Source organism: Falco cherrug, chromosome 9 (assembly GCF_023634085.1).
Source record: "Falco cherrug isolate bFalChe1 chromosome 9, bFalChe1.pri, whole genome shotgun sequence".
Taxonomy (NCBI): Eukaryota; Metazoa; Chordata; class Aves; order Falconiformes; family Falconidae; genus Falco; species Falco cherrug.
In genome coordinates this window covers 26310112-26335392 of record NC_073705.1, presented here as the reverse complement: position 1 = coordinate 26335392, position 25281 = coordinate 26310112, and positions in this window count along the sequence as shown.

The window sequence follows — 25281 nt, the reverse complement described above, 5'->3', positions numbered from 1 at the left end:
CTTAGGTTGTTGCGTCTAATCACAGGGCTGGGGTCCACGCCATTAGTGTTGGCCTTCTGCAGGCTGGCTGCTGTTGGCCAAAGCTTTGGTGGTGTTGAGGGGTGCTTCCACAGGGATGGTTTTAACCTGGTTTTCAAAAGGAATTGGTGTTCTCGGCGTGTTTGTGTACCTGATAGCTCTTGCTGTTGTTGCTGCTGGGGTTCCTGGTTTCTCTGCTGCCTTGCTACCTGGCACAGTGCTCATCTCTCCTGCAGTGCTCCTCTGAGAGAGCAACAATGAGCCCAAATTTGTAAGTCATGGGCAAACTGTAGAACTGTTTCTTAACCAGGATGTATTTATGGTTTATTTCTCTTTGGGATCCTTCTTGTCTTATATCCTGAGTGCTTTCAAGGAGATCCCATGGTTTACAAGGAGGTACTGCATCCTTCAGGGATGATGAAAGGCTGGCCAGGCTGACCTTGCTGTGGCTGGGCAGAGCTTTCTCCTAACTGTGAATTTCCTGGTTGCACATTCTGTGCTGTCGTTAATGGCAGTCTTGCTCCCTTTCTGTGAATCCCAGGTGGGGTTTTTTTTTGGTTTTTAGCTCTTCAGCTTACCTAATATCCAGAGAGGATAAAAGGGTGCAAAGGTTGTTTTGGAGGATGTTATTTTTACAGGCTGGATCTTGGCAGATCTGAGTTTCCCTCCAAGGTGGCCAGGAGCCTTTCTTTCTGGTGGTGGGAACTTTAATCTGCTCAGGTGTGAAGTGGATATAACAACTATGCTTTCAGCCAGTCTTGACTACTTAAACTTCACAGTCCCTCACAGCAAGAACCATTTCTCAGGGCTCTTTCTTGGCAGAAGACTAAGCAGCAATTTAAAGCCATTTTAATCTGAAATGAGAATCTCTACATGGGGTTTGAATGCACTTCAAGTGAAGTATGTATTTGCAACTTCTGTTGATCCCTCTTAATTTTCTGAGTCCCTGCATAAAAAAAGGTATGCTTGTAGAGTGGCAAAACACACTGACAGCTCAGCACCATTGAGAGCTGTAGGGTGCTAAAAGCAAAAATAGTAAGGGAGTGGTGTGTTTGGGATCAGCACTGGAATGCAGGTGATTAACAGAAAATGTAAAGAAACTGGTCAACATGTGCTTCTGATTCCCCTCCCCAGGAACATCCTGAAACTTTATTTGAAGCACAGAGTATTTCTGGATAAAACACACATAATGTTTAAAAAATAAAATAAAAGAAATTCAAGTGCTGTGCCCAGTTCCTGTGGGAAAGCACAGTTTTCTAGGACTGCTTTGACATTCATGTGATCTCAAGTGATCATGCCAGAAGCTACCCTGTAGCAGCTGAGCTGCAGGAATCGACCACAGGTACGTTCTTAGCTGGCCCCAATTGCAGAGTAAAATGCATTTGCCTAAACCCTCTTTGTCACTTCCAATGAAAAGGTGCCTGAAGCAGCAGTTTAAATAAGCCTGTTTTACCCTGCAATCAGGGCAGACTATGAGCAAATACATGCTCAGTTACTGTATCTCACCTGAAGGGTGGCAGCTCACAAATTTGTGAGCATCCCCAGAACTGCTCGATTTTGCTCTGCAAAAGCTGTGCCTCTTTGCAGCCCCCTTTGCTGAAGGATGCAGAGGCGTGTGGCTGACGGGCAGGGTGAACTCTGGGGGCTGGCTGGGTAATAAATGTTCTCTCTTCCAAATCCCTGTTTGAGCTACCTCATCCCCTGCAATTTCTGTGTTATCGTTCAGATGTATTCCCTCTTGGCAGGTTAGGAAAACTCATCACTGGAGTTTTGTTTTAACTGAATGCACACAGGTCTTCCAAAATTACCAAGTCCCTTGCTTGATTCAGCTGCTGTAGAGGAAAAAGACAGGCAGACCTGAAATGTCTCAGACCAGCCTTCTTTAACAGCCTTGCATTGCTTTTTTTGCTTAGTGGTGAGCTATTTGCTAAGTCCTGATGCTTGCACCAGTCCGGAATGTGGAGCAGCTTCAACAGGCAGCTTTTCTTGCCAAAGTTACTCTCAAAATTCCTTAAAGCAACCTTCATTGTGGTTTGGTTTTCGAGTGGATCCTGTTGTCACTGTTGCAGAAATGATTGCTTTAATTGGTATGTGGCACAGCAGACAGGTTAGAGCTATGTGTATTAACTGGAAGAAGTGAGCAATTAAGTGAACTTTGGTTACAGAAGTCAACAGATCTCTGCTTGAGTACATTAGCTGAGGGTTTAGCGTATTTCCATTTGCATCTAATCAGGCACAATTCCCTCTTTTAGTATGATGTGTACTTACTGGATCTGAATTTGATGTTATTTTTTTTTTCCTCTGACTTTTACCAGTGATATTGAATGTTGATGGCACGCAAACCATTCCTGGGCCAATTGCTGTCCCATGGTCAGTAATATGGGACGTGCAGCCTAATGCTCCGAGTTGGGGTTTGTAATCAGAAATGAGGTGCTTCTGTTTAACAAGTATGGGTGCTCTGGTGGTGGTGGGGTTTCCGGTGGGTTTAGCTGTTGGTAGAACCCATGCTGGGTCCTGCAGTGGAGGGGTGTTGAAGGAGGGCGGATATTCAAGACTGCTTCTTTAGTACTGGGCCAATATTTGAATACACACTCCCACCTCTGCAGTTCCCACCCAGCTCTCGTGGTGCGGGGAGCTGTCAGAAGGATGTGATTCTCAGCCCTCAGAGATCTCACACTTCTGATGACAAACCTGATTTTCACCTGTCTAAAATGGGGCAGATGACTGTCCCCACAAGGCACCAGCTGCCCCCCATGTGCCCAGTTCTGTTGGGGTGCGTGAGGGCTAGACAGAGCAGGGGATGAGCTCTGTCCTCTTTCCCCAGATGTGCAACTTCTCCCTGTGGCTCTGGGCAGCAGCCGAGCTGGTGCAGGGATGCTCGTGCCTGGGGCTGTGCGTTCTGCTCCTCTTGCATGGGGATACATGCCTGTGGCTTCCAGAGCTGTCAGTCATGCACCCTTCACAAGGACTAAAATTCAAATTGGGCGATATCAAGGGGAATTACGCACAAAGATCTCTTGTCTGATCAGGAGCTTCACCTTGTGCTCTTGAGGGATGCATCTTGTAATTTACTTCAGGCTGAGGGATAACTGATTTTTTTTTTTCTTCTTCTTTCTTATCTACTTTAGTGGAAGTTGGTGGCATACTGCCCAAGCCCTCTGATGCTTGGTGCTTTGCCCCTGCCTATTTCCTTTGGTGACAGTGTGCAGATTTCTGCTGGGCTTTGATAAAGTTTTGCAGCTGGGCCCTTGCTTTCTTCATTCTCTTTTATTCTACGTGCTGGCAGTTGTGGTTTCCTCAGCACCATCCTGTGTTCTATGGCTGCACCTGCTTTGCCCTTGGCTGCCTCCAGCCCTTAAGCTGATGCACCCAAAGAGCCTGGGGTCTACCTGGGGGAAAAGTGGCGATGCTCGCTGCTGTACCACGGGGCCTGGCCTCTGCTTTTGTCCAGGCAACTGCACCTCCTGGGTTGAAGCTGAATCTGAGGAAAGAAGAGAAGCAGGAATTGGTGGCCATGTGCTGCCTTTGGTGGTCTATGGGTACCAAGGGCAAGAGAAGTCACGGAGGGGTGTGTGTGTGTGTGTGGTTTCTTTTTTCTGGAGCTGAGGATGGGAACCCAAGGCTTCTAGTGCCAAATCTTGAGCTAAATTCACCTGAGCACAGCACAGAGGAGTACTGGGGCTTGTGTTACAGCCCTGCCTCCTGGCATCAGACCAAACAGCTTTCTCCTGCTCTCCTGACGCTGTGACCTGCCTGATTCCCTCCCATCACCTCTGCCCACAGCCTGGTACACGCATGGACACATCCTCCCAGGTGAGCTGGGCAGGGCTGCCAGCCCTCACTGCAGGGCACCCCTCTCCTCCTTCCCCCAGCTCCCCGGAGAGGCTGGGTGTGTTGAGCAGCCAGGGGGGTTTAGTTAAACGTGCCACAAAGTGCAAGTGGGAAAGGGTTCCCCCAGGGCTGGGGTCACGCAGGGTGGCTGGCCTCAGGACACTGCCTGATGGGAGAGCTGGCAATCCTACGGGGAAAAATCAACCCTTCCATGGGTTTTATTGGACTCTCGGAAAAATGGTAAGACTGGGTTTGCTGAATGGTTTCCAGTGGGGAATGCTGCCACTTAAAGCACAGTCCATATATTTATGTGCTGTGGACAAAATGTTTCTCAGGGAGCAGGCAAGTGTTAGGAGCAGAAATCCTTGGGGTGGATGAGAAGCTGTTGTCCCTAATTTGAGTGTGTGGTACCTTCATCAGTCTCCCCTCCAAGAACCTGCAAGGCAAAAGCGTGTTACCGTGTAAAGCTTCCAGACCATGGCCCTGGGCACATGCTGAGGCTGAAGAAAGGAACCGGGGATAAAAGTGTCGGGTTAATTGCCTGCTTGGAGAATGGCTCTTGCCTAGGATCACAACCGTGACGTGGCCACCAAGTTGTTCACCTGGACGTTGCAAAGTACTTGAGCTCTGCTGAGCTTATCTGCCCCTCGGGGTACCTGGGGATACTTGCCCACCATGCTGTCCTCTGGTTCAGTGGTGGTGTGGTAGGTGGTGGATTTCACAGAACACATCTGGCTCCAGACATGGTGATGTCTGTAACAGTATTTCATCTTTCTCTTAGCACGTTCCAGATGAATACTACAGGGAACAGGGCCAATGCCAACCACATTATAACAACGCTGCTTGAGAGAAATACCTGCATAGTGTCTCAGGCAGCTGGAAGCACAAGGTGATTTCTTCCCAGTCAAGTCAATGGCGGAGTCCCTCAGAGAAGTGTATAAGGTGTGCAGGACCTTTGTGTCAGATTCCAAGCTCCTCCCAATTCTTAACTGCTGCTTGGCACAGCAGTGATGGGGACAGACATTCCAGCCCTGGCACACAGATGGGGCAGTGGAGCAGAGATGGGGAGGGCAGCTGGGAGGTGCTTTGCAGCCAGGACCTGAGCCAGGTCCCCCATACCAAGCATCCTGGCCTCAGGCATTTTTCCTCTTTGATTTGCTCATGAAAAGAACCCAGTTCCAACTCTGAGCCTTGGGCAATTCCTTGCTGGATTAGGATATTACAAGCATAGCTGCAAATCTACCAAGAAGTTTTTCAAGTCGCTGCTTTCCCTGTGGAGTCAGCACAGCAAAATCCATGTCTAGGTGAGATGGCTTCATCCCTTTTTTGAATTTTTTCATGTAATACCCTTGTCAAAGACTTACAGGCAGCTGCAGCTCAAATCATCCTGCATTTTTCTTGTGATTGCTTTGCCTGATACTGTGGTGAGTATTCGTATCAAGTTGGTGCATGATAGATGGTTAGATTTATGCTGTATGTAGTGATCTGGGGGTATAAATGTATTTAAGTGACTTATTCAGCTTAAACACCAGCACTGTCTGCTGCTCCCTCGTCAGCATTACAGGCAGAGAGAGATAAAATAGCAGTGGTAATTGTGGTGATGGAGTGTTGCTGGCAAATAATATGAGCACAAAGACCATTTTCAGAGACAGATGGAGTATAACTCTGCTGTAATTTCTCTTGAATTATTTTTAGAACAGGACAGACTGAAAGCCCCTTGAGGAGAAGGGCAGCATGGAGGGTGGGAAGGGCTGGGAGCCTAAGCCAACATTAGGACTTCCAAAGAGTTTGATGCTTGTTAAAAAAACAAAGGCAGAGAAAGAAGAAATGTAAAAGTGAAAGACATGGTGATCAGAGAAGCACAAGTTGTTTTCCAGGTAAACTGCTCCCAGAACTGGACAAGAGTTTAGCGAGAGCTGCGGTGCTAAGCACAGCTGGCTGGATCACGGGGTTGTAACCACAGGTCAGGGCTGGCGCTGTACGTAATCACTGTGGGGCATTTACAGCCCATTTATGCCATCTCCCTCCTTTAAACTTAATGTACTGTCCAGATCAGGTGCCAAAGTGCCTTTTCCCCCAGGTTCCTGGGCTTCCCTGCTCTGCTTGCAGAGTTCAGCGCTGGCAGAAGCTGCCCATCCTCCAAAAGGACTTCTCCTCCGTGCCCATTTTGCCTCCAGGCCAAAGAGCTCTGCAAACTGGCGGTGCCGGGAAAGGGCCTCACTTGCCGCAGTGGGTGTGAAGCTGCCCTGGTCCCCATGGGATGGGAAGATCTCTCGGATCCCCCTCTTTGGGTGCATGTCGGTCACATCTCGCTCCACAGAAGCACTAATAACTCAGCTTGTGGTTTTGTGCTGGCCCAGGGCCAAGCCCTGCAGTACTGAAATCCACTGAAGGTTTTGAATTATTTTGTGGGGGAGTTCAGGGTTTTGTTCTTCAAGCTATGCCCGTTGCCTTGTCTGGGGAGCACCACACGGGAGAAGTTTCTGTGTGGTTTTGGCAGGAAGGTGTTCTTATGGCCCACTGTGTTTGCCGGTGTTGAGAGGGTGGAGGGAGTGCATGGTGCCAGGCTGTGCAGAAGCAACAATGGAAAACAACAAAAAAACAGCCAAAGCCTGAATCCAAATGGTGTCAATTGGGGAAATTAAAATAATGAACAAGAAGGACAGGTGTGGTCAGTTTTTCTGGCACAGAGAGTGAGCATGGAGAGGGAACGTGTTTCCTCTGTGATATGTGGTATCTTTTGACAAGAGGATGACATTTTGGCTTGCTCAGTGGGTAGGGGATAGAGATAGACTAATGAAGAGCCAGAAGAATTTGGAATGCAAAGCCAGGGACTCCTGGGCGACCCATGAGGAACATTTGCATAATCTTAACAACTTCCTTTGTCCCAAATCCCCAAAGTTTCCTTCCTGACAACTTCACAAACTCTTCCTCTGAACACTGCTGTAATAATGTTCTGCTCTCCCTGCCCCCTGCAGCCTCTCTTTGCACTTCCATAGCGCCTCGCCATCGTGTTTCTGTAAGGCGTTCTGTTGCTCTGCTCACTTGCTGCTTCTCCAGGGCCACTGGAGAAAAGGCAGGATTGTGCCGGTGACACAGCTCGGTGCCAGCTGTTTATCCCGCCACGTGTGCCTCAGGAGGACAGGCTCCTGGACATGACAATGGTGTTAGCATTGCCTTGGTGTAAGCTGGGGTCTGCTGGGATGCTGCTAGAGTTGCTGCTCCTCTCTGGAGCCACTGGCGGTGGCCTTGGCAGGGTTCTGCCTGTGTGATGGATGCTGTCACCATTATACCAGGTCCTGAGCTGCTCAGCTGCAACCACAGGGGCGAGGACTGACCTTTGTTTGCTGGAGGCTGTTGCCATTTCTGGGTGGACAGGCACCTGGTGCCATATGACTGTTCCGGCATTATTCGCAGGCTTATTGCACTTTGTAAAACTGCCCTTAGGTAGGAAAAGCTATGTCTGTACCTGTGCGGTAACGGAATTTGACAGCAGCATTGGCCAGGGTGTGCTATAAGAACAAGTGGTGGCAGGTGTAGCCCTGTAAGTCCTCCCCTGGGCAGGAGGAGGAGCAGAGTACCCGTGCTCAGGGTGTGACATGCCTGTTGTGGGCTGAGTTTTGTTCAAAAGCGGGGTCTGGTCTTCTTGCAGCCACCCTGTGCTGCTCCTTTCCTGGTGTCCCACCTCAAGTGTCCCGGGCTGATGCCTGCAAACATAGAGCCTGCAGCCCTGCTCACATAATGCCAGAGTCTTTCCATCTTTGCTAACCACAGGCCTTGTAATAACTCTTACAGGGCTGTTATTAAAGGTTTGGTGCAAGCTGCCAGTCCCTGAGGAATTGGTTAAGAGCATTTCCAGTACAAAACTGGGTTCCTCTTTTATAGTGCAATGTGTGAGTGTAATGATCCTAATCTGCACAGGAAAAATGATCTGTGATCTCTGCTGGGGGAGAAGAAGAAGGGAGGAAAAAAGTATGCAGCAGGTCTAGTGCAAAGAGGGGGGCATCTTCTTTTTGTGCTGGGGCTGCAAAGCCTTATCTGATTTGCGATGTACCATCCAAATGTAGAGCCAAGAGGTAGCCTCACTTGGCAAGGACCTTATGGTCTCAAAATTTTAAAATTATGCTCAGGAGAGCACAGGCTAAAAGGAACGTACAAAGGGTCATGGGCAGTGCCCGAGCCACCAGGGCAGACTTTCTGTGGCCGCGAACAAGTCTGAAGTATCCAGATGAGCTGCAAGTACTCAGCCTTTTGAGTTGGATGAGAAGAGGATCTCTAAGATCTTCTCTCTAAGAGCACCAGGCTCTGACCGAGGGCTCCAACTTTCAGGATTTCCATGGACACTAGATACTTCCATCCTGTATGGCCCTTTGTCGCTGTGTCCTGGTTCCCTCTCTGTGCCAGGAGGCCTCTGGTCCTGCAGAGGAGTCGTGTGGGTGATGGGACCTTCCTGGATCTGCTCTGCTATCTCAGGGCAGATTCATTGCTTTGGAGGCCTCTGCAGGTAGAAACAAGTTGGCTCTTTTGCACCACTTGTCTTTATTACTGATATGCAAACACTGGGATTCTCTCCTAGAGGGTCCTCTCTCCTTCATTCAAGATAGGTCCTACATGTAACCAGATATTATGGGATGGGAAATAACAGAGAACTTGATCCTTGAAGGAAACAGCATCACTGTCTATCGTTGGAGAGATATTAGGAGTTGTCCTAAACTGCCCTGCATGAGAGCTGCTGTGACAGGGCAGGCTTCTCCCTAGCTCTGGGGTGTGTATCTCCCTGGTTCTTGTGTGTGGGTGAGCGATGACAACTGGGGACTTCAAGGCACCCAGGACCACTGTACACTCAAATGAGAAATGACTGCACCATGTTGCTGCTGACAGGACTCTTCCTCCCCAGCTGCTTGGGCAGGGGCACAGAACACACTTGCTCTAAATGTCACTATTTATTAATTTAACCAAAACTGGTGTTAAGAGCGCAAGGGAAACAGCACAGCTGTGACAATGTGCTGCTGCTCAGTGCTGCTGCTTGTTCGGTATGGGAAAGCTGCTCTGAATTAGAGCTGAAGGTATATTTTCTACTCTTCTTCCTAATTTTATTTTATTTTGTTACATTTTTGCAATTATCCCCTCTGGGGCTATAAAATTTGTTTAATATCAAATTCATTTTTAAAGGCAAAGTCATTACTGTTTTGGAACTATGGGCAGGTTTTTCTTATTTTTTTAATACAGCAGCCATAAGCAGTTTTAAAGCACTGCTTTACTGTATAAAACGATCTTCCCTTATGATTTGACAGTGATACTGCAGCCTGATTTATTGTGGAGGACTGCAGCAAATGGCACAAATGCTTAAAAGATAATAATGTTGGTGATGGACGTATGGGTAGCTTACAGCACGTATTTAAAAGGCAGGATAGCAAGGCTAGTGTTATTCTGCTGTCAAGATTTCCTGGTGTTTGTGGGGTATGCTGGTAACACCATCAGCCTGGAGGGGTTGTGGTCTTCCAGCCTTGATTTGGGTGCTTGACCCAAGGTCAGCCTAGCACCGGGTTTAAAGCAGATGGGCAAAATATTTGTATCTTGTCTCAGTAATGGACTGTGTACAGAGGGGCTGTGGGCACGGTCCCCCACCTCCTTCTTCTTTGCTTCCCATTGCTGTGCCATCTCCCATGCAGCAAGGATGTCCCAGAGATGCTGTATGAGTGAGGGGTCCCCACCTGTTCTCAGGCTACGTGTAGGACCGTGGCTGCCTGGTGCCAGGCTTTCTGCGAGGTGCCTGTACCAAATGTGATGAATTTTAGCAGCAGGAGCTCAGCACATTCCTTTTCTGATACGTAACTGGAATTTGGCTTAGGGAGGAGGGACTTTATCTCTGCCTTAAAACTGATGAGAACAACCCAACAGCTAGTAAGAAGGCTTGCTTGAAGCCCAGTGAAAAGTGTTCAGAAACCAAATCCTGAAGTCCAAAATGAAGCGGCAGGCCTGGCTGGTCAACAGAGATTTGGGTCAGGAGGCTTTCCACCTGATTTATTCCCTTGCCCATGGTGCTTGTTGCCAGATAATCACCTCTGTAGCCTTCTCCAGGGCTCTTGTGCCCTTTTGCAGCCCCAGGCAGTTGTGTGTATGCTGTGCTTTGCAAATGCAATGGGTTACAAACCCGGCTTTCCTGCTGGCCAGGGCACGGGGTACTGCTGGGCTGGACAGCCTGGGCCACTGTAAAATGTGGAGGTGTCAAAGCCTGTGTGAGTCTGAGGGTGCAGGAGGAGCTGACTGAAGGAGATGCTCCTGTATGAGGTGGGTTGAGGCTTTTTGCCATGCTCCTCTCCAGCATGTGTTATGTGAACAGCATCAGGCAGGACCTGAGTCCTTGTAGCCGCAAGTTACTCTGCCTCCCCACAGTTTTCTGATTTGCAGTGAAGGCATGACTTGGTTATGCTACCTGGCTCTGCTGCAGCCCTGCTGATGGAGACCAGCCCTGGCCCTAGGGTCCACCTTCGTCCATCACCAGCAGTCCTGTGCCATTTCTCTGTCATTTGGTCCCTACAGAAGCTGTTTCTTGTGAGGTTTCTGAAAGCCTCTTGAATTTATTTATTTTTTTCCCCTCCTGGTGGATGAAATGCAGACCAGGTGATGTGTATGTTTGAAGTTTGCATCAGACATCTTTGGAAATCTCAAGCGCAGGCTTCTCTCTGGCCCTGCTCTTACCTCCCAAGCTCACCAGCTGAAAGTGGGGCAAACTGCACCCAGGTAAATTAGAAAGGTTTGGGTCACTGCACTTAGCATCTCCCAGCCCCAGGTGCCTGCTGCCCCAGCATCCCCAGAGAGCCCCAGTGTGGGCAAGGGACTGACCTCTCCAGAGCTGCATTCCTGCAGCCTTGCTGGCCCTCCCGTCCCATAACCCAGACTTGTCTCCCTGCGCTGGACGCCCAGCCACTGCACTGAATATCCTCTGAGCTTTGGCTGCTACAGCCCTGTCTCCTCCAGCTTCTGTGGTGTAATGAATTTAACAGGGAGTTAACCTCTTCTGCCCCAGCCCAAAGCATTCCCAGGATGGAAGATCTGTGCAAGGAATTGGACGTGTCTCCTGCTGCTGACATAACTCTGGGCAAAATCTCTTTTATAGCCAAAGGGCACCTTTAAAACTTTATGTATGTGTTCAGGGCTCCTGTAGTGGAAACAGTGAATTTGCATAGTGCAGTAATGGACACTTTCCTGTCTTTGTAAAGGATTTCTTTTTTAATGCTTCAGACTCTTAAATGATGATAAGGGGCAGGACTGTTGAAACGGAAGGGTGACATCTTGGCTGCCTTCCTGTGAGGTACTGCGGGTTCAGTACAAACTGTGTAAGTAATGGGACACCTCACACAGCTGCTCCGTTTTCCTGACTTCCAATGAGGTGAGACAGCAAATACCTCACCAGCCATGGAGGCTGTGGCAGTCTAATGTGACATATTTAAAGACTATTCATCTGGAGAAATAGCTTGGCCATTTAGCTAGCTCAGGTTCCAGTCACTGTACTGGTTTGCCTGGGATGTAGACAGGGCAGGATGCTCGGCACTGCTGTCAGTGCAGCTCTGCTGACTTGCACCAGCATAAACTCCAGAGCAGAGGATGGTGGCCAAAGATCAGGGAATGAGGGTGTTGTGGTGTCAGGGGTGGGCGTTGTGTCTGAGTCAGTCCAAGCCCAGAATCTAAGGCAAATGGTGGGGAGCGGCTTTTGTACAGCCCACGGGGGAGCTGTTCTCCATCCTCTATCAAACAGTGCCAAGGTGTGTCAGCATGTCCCCGTCCAGCCCTTCCGAATGCCTGTTTAGCTCAAGGGACTGGCTTAACCCATGTCAGAGTGAAGTAGAACCTGCAGTGCTCTGTCCTTTTTCCCTCTCCTCCTGACCTGGTGCAGCTGGACTGTCCTGTCTCGTGTCCTGCCCTGTACGTCCACCTGGAAGTAGGGCTTGGATAGAGGTGATGAATAGTGCTTTCTAAACAAGGCACCCTCAGCCCAGAGAGATCACGAGCTTTATGCTGAAGCTGCTGTGTGCACACTGGGTGAACGGGTTACTGGAGCCCTGGCATGATCTCTCTTTGCCCAGCATGGCAGAAAGGCTGCGACACAGGTGATGCTCAGTCCCTCACTGTGCCTTCTGTGCAGGTGGCTCGTGGAGGGTTGCTGAGCCTGAGCCCTGGGACTGCAGCAGAAAAAAGAGACAGACAGGCCCAACTCGTGCTGTCCTCAGATGCTCCATTTTTTTTTTCCAGCCGGTGACACCATGCACGAACAGAGGGGACTGATGCCACAGCAGATCTGCCTGTCTCCAGGCTCAAGGCAGGTGCTGATCCTGCTGCTCTAGCAGGATCGGAGCCTGCGGTACTGCTTTTGATGTTAAAGATGTGACAGGACTCATCACAGGGAGCCTGGGTGCTGTGAGCATGGCAGGCAAGGAATGGCTGAGGAAGGCCACGTGCTGGGAAAGAAAATAGCTGCTCTCTGTGCAGCAGCTGCTTTTCATTTCACTGTCTGGCTCGGGAGCTGCTCCCCGTTGCCACATAGTACAGTGGACGTGCTCTGAGCTCACTTGTGCTATGCTCAGCCCTGAGTGCATGGAGGGCTGAGCCCTTCTTTATCTGCCTGTGAGGAGAGCAAACTCGAGAGGGCTCCCATCATCTTCGAACTTTATTCTCTTATGTATCTTGTAGGGGAGCTGTTGGCAGATTAAGACCGAGCTGCTAAAGCAGAGAATTTCATAAGTTCTGTAGGACCTTGCTCTTTACTTTGATTTCGTTCACCTGAAATACCTGTCTGGGTAGAGGCCGTTCAGCTGTTCAAACCACTGTTTTGATCTGTTGTGCAGATGCCTCGGCTGGTAACTGTTGTTTCTGTGCAGAGAATGCAGAACCACTCCTCTGCTTCCCTCTGCAACTGACTGAAGAAAGCAAAATGTCTCTATCTGATTGCTAGAGATGACTTTATTCTGGGTATTTGTGGGTGGCTTGTAAGCTTCTGGACAGTCCTCCAGGTGTTTGTGCACTCAGAGACTGTGGAAGCTTGAAATAAAACAGGAGCCAGGGAAAATGGAGTGTGAATCAGGGTAACCTGAAAACATGGGCAAACTCTGGAGATGAGGCTCCACCACTAAGCTGTGTGCTGGGGTATGAAGAAGGACAAAGCTGTTTTCTCCAAGCAGTCTGACTGTGTTGCTTCATTACTGGCTTACCTGGAAGAGCCTGCAGAAAGCTTTTGGGTGCAGACGGGAGCTAACTGTGATGTTTTTCTCCCCAGCCCACCTAATCTTCCCCATTGATGTTTCTGCAGCCCTTCCCCTTCTCTTTTTAAAATTAAGGCTATTGTTTTTCCTGTTGAGGAGCTGCTGCTGAAGAATGCAGTCTTGGAGGCATAGAAACTTTTCGCAGTCACCTTCTAACTTAAAAATGCAGACAGTCTTTATGAATGAAAAAGAAATTTCATCAAAATGTTGAATGCTATTACGACGGGCTGGGAGTTTTCTAGCTAAATGCTTTATAGCAGAGTATGCCGACTTGTTGAAACTGAAAATTATTTTAGCAAAACTTGCAATGGCAAGGTGCTCTCAGCTCTGTGACAATTTCTGGATAGAAATGGACGAGAAGGAGCTGGGCAGCTAATAATGCCCTGGTGCTGGGGTGTTTGCTTCCAATGGAGGATGCTTTGGCTGGACCAACCACTGTAACTGCGGGTGCCTTGAGGAACTCGCTTGGTGGTGGGACAGGGACGTCCCCTTCAGCTGTCATTGACCCTTGGTTCTGTCTCATGACTTCTCTTTTGCATGTGTCCATTGTAATGTAGTGCTGAAGCAGGATACATCTGTTCCTGGAGTCCCCCTGGGTCTTGTGGTGGGAACAATCAGTGGGTCATGCGCAGCTGCATTGCGAAGTGCCAATTTTCATAAAACAAAGATGCTTTTTAAGGCCAAACTAGATTTCCTTGTGAAGGACAGCGAAAAGAAGGCAGGGGGCAGCTTCAGAGAGAATGCCACCGGAAAGGCTATTCTTTGATTTTGGTGTTAAAAGCAGATTTCTGTGCATTTTGGCTATAAGCCCCGTTAAGTGCAGCTCTAGGCAGTCTGGAGCTCTGTGACAAGCACTAATTTTGAGAGATTGTTCTTTGCTGGTGGACAATTACACACTGATCACAGCGGGAATCTGAGCATGGCTAATCTAAATGGCCTGGCATTTTGCTATTCGGGAAGTAATGTTTTTTGATTTGTTAATGTTATAGAGCATTTACCCTGTACAATAAAAGTTCAAATGTTCTCCCCAGGTTTCATTACTTCTCAGGTTTACTCAGTAAAGGCAGGAATGAAATACACAGGCACCAATGTTGTTTACAATTAGCAGAAAATTGCCACTTTACTGTAGTTAAACACTCCTGCGCATGCCACCTATAGCACTTGGAAGCAGACCAGCTCTTGTCCGAGGCTTGTTCCTGGTGGGTCTTGAATTGCTAAATCCCTGCGCTGAGCTCTGCTTAGTCCCACAGACCGACAGGACCTGCTGATGGCTGGCAGCCCAAGGGACCTGAGTCTCAAACAACAAGCTCTTTGTGAACACGGTGTCCTTGGATCTGTGCATTTGTCATCATCAGATGGAAGCTGTAGGGTAGGGGGTGGAAAGAGAAATTAATATGTACTGAGGCATATTTTTGTCCTGGTAATGTACTGTAGGAATGAGAAGTTCTGGACGAAGGTCTAACTGAGCTGTTTGGTGTCTGTCTCACAGCTGAGAGCAGTTTTGACATTCAGGGGTTGCTCTTCTCTCACTGAGCAGCATTGCCCATAGGTCAGTGCCACCTGCCACGAGTGCAAGACCACAGCCAACTCCTGATATCGCTGCTCAGTGCTGTGCTCAGCTACAGAGTTCGTTGGTATTTGAGAGATATTTGACTGGACAGTTGCCTGGAAATTGGCCCTTCTTCTCTCTTTCTTTTCAGGGAATTGGTGCTTGCATCACATATCTGAAAGTTTGGTTTGAGTTGCTCCCAGCCCCACTGAAGGCAGTGATGACACTTGGTGTCCCACTGCAGACCTGGCCCTGGATCCTGGGTTGAGAGGACCTGGATCCTGGTGGCAAGTGCAGGAGAAATCGGAGGTGTCTGAGGGCAGCTGCTGTTGCACTGTGCAAATGGTGCATTGTCCCTACTGCTGCTGCATCCCAGTACTGGAGGAACTGGGATCCAGCATCGCCACACATGATTAAGTGGGCTAGACGACAAATTCTCAGCTAGTGTAAAACAGCGGGCTTGAAGGGAGTTGTGCATCCTTGCACCAAAGAGTCCAGCCATGAGCATCCGAATTCATCTGAGAGCAGCTTGTTAGTAGCACCTAGATACTACAGTAATTGGTGAGCTATAAATACCAAAGGCAGACATAATATTAAACAGGCTGTGTCATCAATTAGCTAATGACAGAAGCATAGGAACATTAGATAAAAATAACCTGTAATAACACAATCCTTTCTTCTCATCCCCCTCCCACTCTCCCTACCCAGAAATGAACAGCTCTGGGACACCTCATTTTTTACTATTAATAATTTAGGAGCTGTAACATTCTGTGATGAGCAGTATATAATCTGCAAAACATTCACTTTTTCAGATTGCTTTACACTTCCAATCATTTGCAAGAAGCAAAGCTGGTTAAAAACAAGATGATGCACAGGATTCTTTCAGGTAATGAGGTGGAGCATGTGGTGCAGCTTCTAAATGGAGTTTTAGTTCACTGGTGTTATGGTGATGGCAGCAGCTGCCCATCGTGCCTCAGTGTAGCATTACAGGAGCGCACGCAGGCAGAAGGCGTGGAGGGGGCTCTCTGAAAAGAAATCAGGGTTACATTAATTCCCACGTTTGGAGTTGCAGCAGTGGATCAGACCCCACAAGTGCAGCTCAGATCAGTAAAACCCTGGGCTAACCCAGTCAGAGACAACGCAGCCTCAGAGACTGCCTTGTGCTTTCATTGCACAGCAGAGCCCCGATCCACCGCTCAGTGTTATGTGTGGGCAAACGCTGTTATGAGTGGAGAAATCTGGCTCCCTACAGGGTGCTGACAGTAGCTCCTGGGTTTCTCCTTGCTCATGCTTGTGCCCCTGGGCAGAGGAGAGGGCTGTGGTCCCCACATCAGCCCTGAGCATCCCTGTGGCAGTTTCTTGGCCCATAGAAACGCATAGGGGTTGAGAGGACTGACCAGCCCATCACTAAGGAACAAGGTCCCTTTCTCTCTGGATGTGCCTCCGGTAGAAGCGCACAGGTTTTGTGAGGCACGGGCAGCCACAGTCATAACTGCACGGCTCTGGGGAGGACAGAGAGCTGACTTCCTTCATCAGTTTTGTTCAAAACTGACTGTCAAGCTTAAAAGGTTGTGAAGGAGGATAAAAGGAAAGGGGAGTGCAGGCAGACTGACCCACAGACAGTGTGAGCATGCAAACCCCGTTCCTGAAGCCTATTAACCTGAGGAAACCTCTTGGTAGATTTCCAGAAAAAAATGGAAACGCAGAGAGCTCTCCTGAGTCCATGTCCCAGCTATTAACCCCCTTATCAAGCTTTTTTTTTTTTTTTCTTTGGCAAGAAAATGTTCTGGAGGTGAGAGGCTGACCTCACATCAGAGAGCTGGAGTCTGGGAACCTTCCCCCCCCCCCCCCCCCTCTAAGTTTCTCTCTGTGATTTAATAACGCCTCAGGATCCTTTATACAAAACAGCAAAACCAATGAGCCCTGACTTTCTATGGGTTTTTAAGTGGACACAGAGGTGACTGGTAGGCTGCTGGGTTGCTCCCTGTCTCTGAAAGCTTTGTGGCTGCTGCGTGTCCATGCCACCGCTGAGCTTGTCCCTGAATTTCCAATGCAGCCCTGGGCTCCCCTGGCCTGGGAGTGCAGATGAGTCCTGGGAGGCACTGAGAGCTGCTTTTAATGATGCTTTAAGTCAGGTAGTGCATAGTGCTGTAGCAAAAGTGGTTCCTGCTGCTCTCTGCTCTGTCCCAGCTATTTTTGTTTTGTTTGCTTGATAGTGCTTGCGGCAACAGTTTAAGACTTGAGCCATGTGGATTAAGCCCTGAAGCAGACTGTGTGTGACACTGGGGATGGGGATTCAGAGAAGCAAACTTTCTGCTAATCTTTCCAGTTCTTTTTGTAGTCAGAGAGCAGCCATCTCCTCTGCAGGGTGATTCAGAGAGGATAAATTAAGCTCTTTCTCTGAATCAGCCTCCTGGGCAACTCACTTTGCAGTTCCCATCTCTACAACAGCCTCGAGTGCTACAGCTGGGCCAGAGATAGATGCCCAGACATGGCTGTGAGAAACAGGGGTCTTGGGGTGCTCCAGCTCCATGGGGCTGGATCAGCCCAAGGGGGGCACCTGCCCACCGCGGGGAAGGTCTCTCCTCTGCCATTGTCTGTGTCATATGATGGTGATTTGGGGAATCTGGGATTCCCCAGAAAATCTGCAATTTAGGCAACCTCCTAATAATCCTGCTTTATATCCGGGAGCAGTTATGAGTCAGGAAACTCCTGCAGAGCCAGCTGCATGGTCGGCGCTCCCCTGAGCTTAGTGGTTCAAGAGCCAAACGATGGCAAGAGGGAGAAATGCTGAGCCTGATTTTGAGCAGGGAAGAGAAACTGTCATGATGCGGTTCTCATCTCCACCGAAACTTCCTGCTATATTTTAACAAAGTCAAAAGCGATTTGTTTCTATTTAAATAACAAAATTGCATTGCAAATGTTGAGATTAAAACTATTTGACTTTTCCACCTTTTCCAGGTTCATTTCTTGCCTTTTTCTTTACCTCATTTTTGCTCTTCCAGGTTGTGAAGATTAGGATAGGGTTTGATGGGGATATCCTGAAATAACTCAGCTTTTGAAAATGGAAACAAAATGGGTTTATTTTTTGTTCACTTGATTGCTTCTTTGGGAGCTTCTGTTAGTCTTTAGAAAAAAGCAAAACAGCAAACTTTCAAATATTCCGCACTAAATGCTCTGTTTCTTCTTTTTTCCCTGGCTGTAACACGCACCTATGTGCAAGAAACAATACCCTTGTCTAATTGCGGGGAGCTTGTGCTCACTGATGGGCGGTCTAGAAAAGCCTTTAAAGAAAGGCTCTGGCCAGCTTGTGCTGTTGGGAATACCCAGGCTCATAGCAGCTCGAACTGAGACAGTGAAAACAGAAGTGGGTAAATGGGAGAAAAGATCTGTGATAGCACAAGCAGTGAGAATGAGGGGACGGAGGTGGCTGGGAGGGAAGGCTGGCAGGGGATGGAGGGTGCGAGGGGCCCACCAGGACTGGCCTCCTGGTGAGGTGGGAGCAGCAGCTCGTTCCAAGGTGAGCGGGCGGTGACTCCCCTTGCTGCTCCTTCTTCCCAGTTCTGGCTGTTCTGAAGCTCTAGAAATTGTAAGTGAGGGTGATTTAGCATGTCACTGCTCAACACGGGAGGCTTTGTAGTAATTAGCTTACTGCTAATTAGGAATATCTGTGGGTATTTCTTTGGAAGCAAACACTGATCCATTTATAACATGTTACCACTTGCAAAGCAGTTACCTGAAATCTATTTTTCCCATTTTAGATAAAGAATTATCCTTTTAAATTTCTAAATCAAAACTTGTTGAAGATGCCTGTCAAGAATGAAGAATGATAGGTCTTTGTAATTTAAATGTTGCGAACGTATCCTGTGAAAAGTCTGTGATAAATCTTGTTTGTGGTTTTCTTTAAACTGATAGAATTGAACCACACAAAACCCCAAAACGCAAAAGCAAGCATGACTAACTCCTCAGAGTATAAAAGGGACATCTTATTTTTCTGAAACAGTGACAAACTTCTGAATGTGAGCCAGCAGTGCCCAGGTGGCCAAGAAGGCCAACAGCATCCTGGCCTGTATCAGAGACAGTGTGGCCAGCAGGACCAGGGCAGTGCCCGTCCCCCTGTACTGGGCACTGGTGAGGCCGCACCTGGAACACCGTGTTCAGCTTTGGGCCCCTCACTTCCAGGGGGACACAGAGGTGCTGGAGCGTGTCCAGAGACGGGCAACGGAGCTGGGGAAGGGGCTGGAGCACAAGGCTGATGAGGAGCGGCTGAGGGAACTGGGGCTGTTCAGCCTGGCCAGGAGGAGGCTCAGGGGGGACCTTGTTGCTCTCTACAGCTCCCTGACAGGGGGTTGCAGGCAGGTGGGGGTCGGTCTCTTCTCCCAGGCAACAAGTGACAGGACAAGAGGAAGCAGCTTCAAGTTATGCCAGGGGAGGTTTAGATTAGATATCAGGAAAAATTTCTTCATGGAAAAGGTGGTCAAGCACTGCAACAGGCTGCCCAAGGAGGTGGTGGAATCACTATTCCTGAAAATGTTGTAAAAACCCACATAGATATGCTGCTTGGGGACATGGTGTAGTGGTGGGCTTGGCAGTCCTTGGACTTGATGATCTCAGAGGTCTTTTGCAACCTAAACGATTCTATGAATTCTGAAGGTTTCCATGCATGTAAGTTTCCATGAAAATATCTCAACACGTGTGGGTTTTTGCCTCATTCTTTTTTACTGTTGACTTCCATGGCTGGCTGCACGTGCAAGTGATGGAGGTGACTCTGGTCTCTTCCTTGCTTGGTTATGAGAAACAGGTTTAATACAGGAGCTTCTCAGGTGTGATACCTGTGACCTTTGGGTGCCCAGCTCGTTGCCTGCTATGAATGCTGGCCTGTTAGAGTGTGGATTTTCTTATATGGAGCCAAAAGATGGAAATAGAGCTGGTGTCAAAACTATTCTATGTGCAGTAAGTAGAAATGACAAATGAGCTCTTATGGTGAAGCAGAAAGCAATGGTTGAAGTGAAGGACCAAGACAGACTTCAAGCAACAGAGATTCATGGTAGAGTTGAAAACTGATCTGAGATGTCATGTGCACAGTGTCTGAGCATTATTTGTTCTCAGATATCTCAGTTACATTACAAATGTCCTAATCACAGAGGTCTCTGCTCTGCAAGTTGTTGTGCTGTGAAGGCAGCTGCTGTTCTGTGGCCACCGCTGGTTCATGCTGCCTCCTTTTCTCTGTGCATCTCCAACCTGGCTGCTTGCGACAGCAGGTTGCTATTTCTCATTCTATTTGTGAGCTGCAGAGCCGGTTGGAGCAAGGACTGAGTCTTTGGCACAACCCTCACCCTCTACAAACTAAGCAGAGCAAGAGAGGATGAGGTTTGCTGGGGTCAGAGGGGGGTCTCATGTGCTTCAAGCTGTGCATTGGAAACACGGCTCCCTGTGACTTGAAGAGAGGAAGCTAAATGTCATTGTGTTTTCCAAACCTTTCTAACAGCAATGGTGGTGAGTTTGGCTGAGAAATTGAGATTTGAGTGCTTAAATGGAGATGAAATGTTACTTGTGTTTATTTTAAAAAATACATACCACTTTTTACAATATTTTCATGGTTCATTAAGTTCTCTTTTATTTTAATTTCCTTCCTAGAAACTGTATGATGTGCTACTCATTGCTCAAACTTAAAATGGGATTTTTATCATTGGTACTATCTGTTTAAAATAAGTTTGACAGATAAATTCTTCTTATTTCCCCTTTTCTACCCACCCCATGGCTTAAATAGCTCATAAACAACAACAAAATCAACAAAAATTGTTTTGTTATTCAAATGAGACTTCTTTTCCCCACTGCAAATTCCTTTCTCCCTGCAAACTGTGTTTTTTAACAATAACAACTGCCTAAAGCTCTCTGATTTTTCTTCATAGGCAATCATTCTGGCCAAAACCAAACAAAATAGGGAGCCCATTAAACTAGAACCTGTTTTGCATACACCTGCAATAATTATTTAGATATGCACATCAAAGTGAATTAGCTGTTGCACAACATAATTGCTTAATTTTGATTATGCTGGAGCATCCTCTTGCTGCATTGATAGGGGATGCTTTTGCTTGTAGGCCAGACAGTCACTGACTGGATGGGTAGGGTACTTCCCAAATACAGGATAGGTACCTGTGAGGATGGGGGGCTTTGCCATCTGCCCACAGATGCGTTTGGTACTTTCCTACTTGATAGCCACCTGCCTGTTGCTAGAGACTTCTTGACATACTCAGTCAAGGCACTCACATAATTACTGAAGTTCTGCCTGTGTGTGTGTATTTAACAAATATCTGGAAATCTCAAAGTGCATTAAAATAATTAACTAAGTCTCACCGTAACCTAGTGAGATATCAACCTGATTTGACAGATTGTTGGATGAGACATGGGGAACTCAAGTGATTTGACCCATGTTGACTTGCTGTTGCAGCAGACTTGGGTTCAGCGCTGCAGTGCGGTATCGAGGCAGCTACCATCTCACAGCATCTTTCTGTGCTTCTGGAGCAGAAAAAACCTGAAGCAGTAGTGTGAACCTTTTGTAGATGGCTCTTCTGGTGGCCAGGTGGTGCTATAACAGCTGAGTAGGAGAGGGGAGACTCTTACAGGTGGCATTGAGGAGAGCAAGCAGAATGGCTGTTCTGCTTGTCTGGCCTCTGCAATGGTGTGCTCTGAGGGGTAAGGGGTAGCCACAGAGCCAGTGTTCTCAAAGGGGAGACCCTGGTGATTCTACGTTAGCCACCCTGCTCTGGCCCAAAATGGTCATCAGAAGCTGGGATGTGGCACCAGATGGCATAAGAAGTGTCCTCAGGTGGTAGTTGCTGGTGGGGAATGCAAGTTGCTGACGTAGGTCTGCACGGGGCTGTGGAGGGGCTTGGTGGCACAGGGAGCAGGGAGTGGATGGGTTTCATTGCAGCCAGTGGTCTGAGGAGGGCCTGAGTCACTATTTTTCAAGCTTAAAGAGTTTAAAGTGCCCTCTGGGTAGGGAAATGTCTTTGTTACATCTGCTAGTCTGGGTGGTAGATGCTACCCATCCCATTATCTGTCCTTCAGAGGGATGCAGCTGCCTCTGCCCTGCTGGTGGAAGGGCTCACCTGAGCGCTCTCTTATCTGCTGCATAGAAAGTCTGCCAGCCTGAGCAAATGCAGCCACAAAATGAGCTTGAGACTCCTCAGGCTGATTTTTCATCAATTGGACTAAGGAAAACCGCATAGATCTCCCTGCTGGAAGTATTGTACAGGCAGGAGAGCTGGCAGGCAACAACATGGCCATGGGATGGAAATCTTTGTAATCAGCGCATGTGCCTGTAGAGAGTACCTGTATTTTTCCCCTCTGCATCTCCTATAACCACCACAACTGGTTTCTTGGCAGCTGGAAACTGTTTTGAACTCACATTCATGCCAAAAGAGAGCATGGCATCAGGTAAATGTTGTTGATTGACCAAACTCTCCTTGGTGTTGCTGTATGCGCAGCAATCGTTTAGGTCTGGCCATAAAAGCAACCCTGTTACCAAGGCGTGGAGCGAGGGGAGCCCAGCCCCAGACAAAAGCTAAGGCAGCGGATAAAAAGGCAACAATACTAAAGCAGACAAGTGAATGGTGTTTCCCACCTCAGACTTATCTTCTGGGATGGAGCTGTGTGATGGTGTCAGCCGCTGGCTGGTCCAAGGATGTTGTGCTGAGGCTCAGCTCCAGACGAGATTTTGGCTGCTGTTGGCCAGAGGAGAACCTGACTCCTTTGTACCTGTGAAGGAGGTCTGGAGGCTCAGATTGAACAGATCCTGAGCAGGGAGAGCTGAAGTACACGGTTCACTTTCCATGCATTTAAATGCTTTTCTCTTTCCTTGTTCTGTTTTTGGCTCTGTGGACAAATGGCTTTGGCTGCACACAAACCTCAGGACTTTCGGATGCCCATTGCCAAGGCCTTGCGGAGCTGTGGGGTGTGGGGACAGGCAAGCACACCCAGATTTCACCAGTACAGTGATTTGACCTTGTATCTTTATGTCCCCATCCCCAATGGATGTTATGAGCTGGGATACATGGAAAGCCTTTCCCCTGGACCCAAGAGGCGTGTTTTGGCCGAGAAGAGTGTAAGGGCACTGCTGAAAGGATGCCAGAAGGGAAACCTTGCTCTGACTTGCCATACGTGTTTTCTCAGCTGTGAGGGATATGAGGCAGTCCTGTTAGTTCGAGCTCTTCTGTGAGAAGAAAGTCATACTCTGCATCTCTTTAATGTACTGGTTTTGCTCTGGTTGGCGGTGGCACGGAGGAAAAGCCTGATTAATGAGAAAGGAGGACTTTGTGATGGCAACCCAGCAGGCAATGGCCAACTCATGTCATCTTTTTGTTTTTTGGCTATTAAAGCCACATGTGGCAGTGGGGCAGATTGTGAGGAGGGTGAACATCTGGAAAGAAAGTTTCCATTGGATGTTGCACCACCTGCTTTTGAATGCGCACTGTGGAAGTTGGGAATCATGAACTGGGAAAGAGAACTGAAATTTTCCAGTGTGAGTGCTGATCCCACAGGATAAGCATCTCTACACAGCACTTTGAGATTTCTCCATTGACTATTCACACAACCCTGGACCTTGTTATAACTTTCTTTGAGCTATTCTGTGTAAAGTACCTTGATCTATGGCTGAAAAGCACCGTTTAAGAGCTTGGTATTAGCATGATGTCTTTTATAATTTTTTTAATGTGCTCTAATCTTCTGGTCCTGAAGTGGAAGATTTGAAGTGTGACATGAGAAGTGGTACTTCAGGAATTACTCTCGACATGTCTGGATTTGTAGAAGTGAGCACATCTGGACAGCTGGGTGCTGTGGGCTTCTCCAAGGGGGACTTTGAGGCTATCTGAGGTTTTCCCACTGTTCCTTTGTTGGACTTTTTTGTTCACTGCATGGTTAATGCAGTGAGGGTGAGTCTTTTCTTGCCATTTTGATCATTGTGCTTCCCTGTGAGGTTTGGGTCAGGGGTTGGGGTGGGTGGTAAGAGTCCCAAAACCTGTGGCAAAGGAGTGTAACAGGAGACGGGCTCTGTGCTGGGAAAGCAGAGCTGGCTCTGTAGCATAAGAGACCACAAAGGTGTGAAGCTTGGGCATTGTTCCTGGGAGTTAGATGGGTTTTGCAGTCTGCCAGGGAGAAATGGTTGTTTTCTGTCTGCCTCAGCTGATTCTACCACTGACACTATTTTAGGAGGCACAGGAGGGAAATGGTACGGTCCATGACTGCTGAAAGAAAAAGTCTCAGCTCAGGCAGTGAAGTTGTGTGGCCTGGGAAATGGAGCTCTTCAGCTTTATCCCTGCCAGTTGGCATCGCTTTCACTGCTCCTTTTCTCTTTAGTGCCCCAAATCCATAAAGCATGCCAGCCTGTCCCTTGTCCCATAGCCTCTGGTGGCTTGCCTGCACGCTCAAAGCAGTACACATAGCCTGGTGTGACTTGAGGGTGTGAAGCCACATATCTGATGGAGCTGTGAGTCCCAAATGCCAAATTCTTGTCTGCTGCTTGGCAGCTCTCTAGATTGACTGTAGTATTTGAGGAGGGGGTGGTGGGAGGAGAAACAACCCGAGTATATATTCCAGAATTGTACAGAATAGAGCTGGAAGGGGCCTTGAGGGTCACCTAACTTTTCTTGTGCAGGATCAGTTTGATTTAAAACACCAGCTATATCTAAGCTGAAACCAAGTCACATTTGCATATAAAGAAGCTTGCTGAGAGCCAGAATTTCATTGTCTGAAAGTGGGCAGAGACCCAGATCTACTTTGCTGAAAAAGGCAAACTGTATTTAAAAAGATGTTCTTGAAAATTTAAGCAATTTTCTCAATGCTGTGCAATGTCTCAGTTAATGTAACTTCAAAAATCAATTACTTCCTTTTACACTAAACAATGATTAAGCTGTTCAAACCACTTGGCAAACAAACAGCTGCAACATCCAAAGAATGAGAACTTCTGGAAAGGACCATAGTGAATGCTTAGGTACTTGCCTTTGATTAAATTAGAAATACAGATTCCTTCCCTGCGCCCCCGCCTTCCTCCAGTTCTGAGATGAGTTACACAGGAGGCTCTGAATGTGTATTTTACATTCTTGTGCCTACCACTGAACCTATCTTGTAATAAATATTTGAAAGTTTGACTTAAATTGCTCCAAATGGTTTCTAGATTCCCAGATGAAATGCTAAATTGCCTAAAAGAGGAGCCTGAAGATGAAACAGACTCTGCAGTAGCAAAGTAGACCTGAAGATTACATATTTCAGTAATTGATAAAAGTGCCACCTTTTCAGACCCTTCATAAAAGAAAGAATCTGTGTATTAAAGCCCCAGATTATCTGGGCAGACTCTGTAGTCATAAAAATCAAAGGCAAACTGTCGGTTCTCCCTCTGTTTTCCTCTCCTTTCCACCTGGTTAATGTCTCTTCAAAACAAAAAAAAATTATATGAGAACCTAGAACAAAATTCAGGAAAACAGATAGAGGTTAATACCCTTGATTTGCAACAGAAAAAGTGGGGGTGGAAAGTAAGATATTTAACTCGTGTGAGGCTGAGTAGTCTGCAGGCAGCAGGGGGATGGTTTGCCCAGACATGGTGAAAGTAACTCTTAATTCCTCACT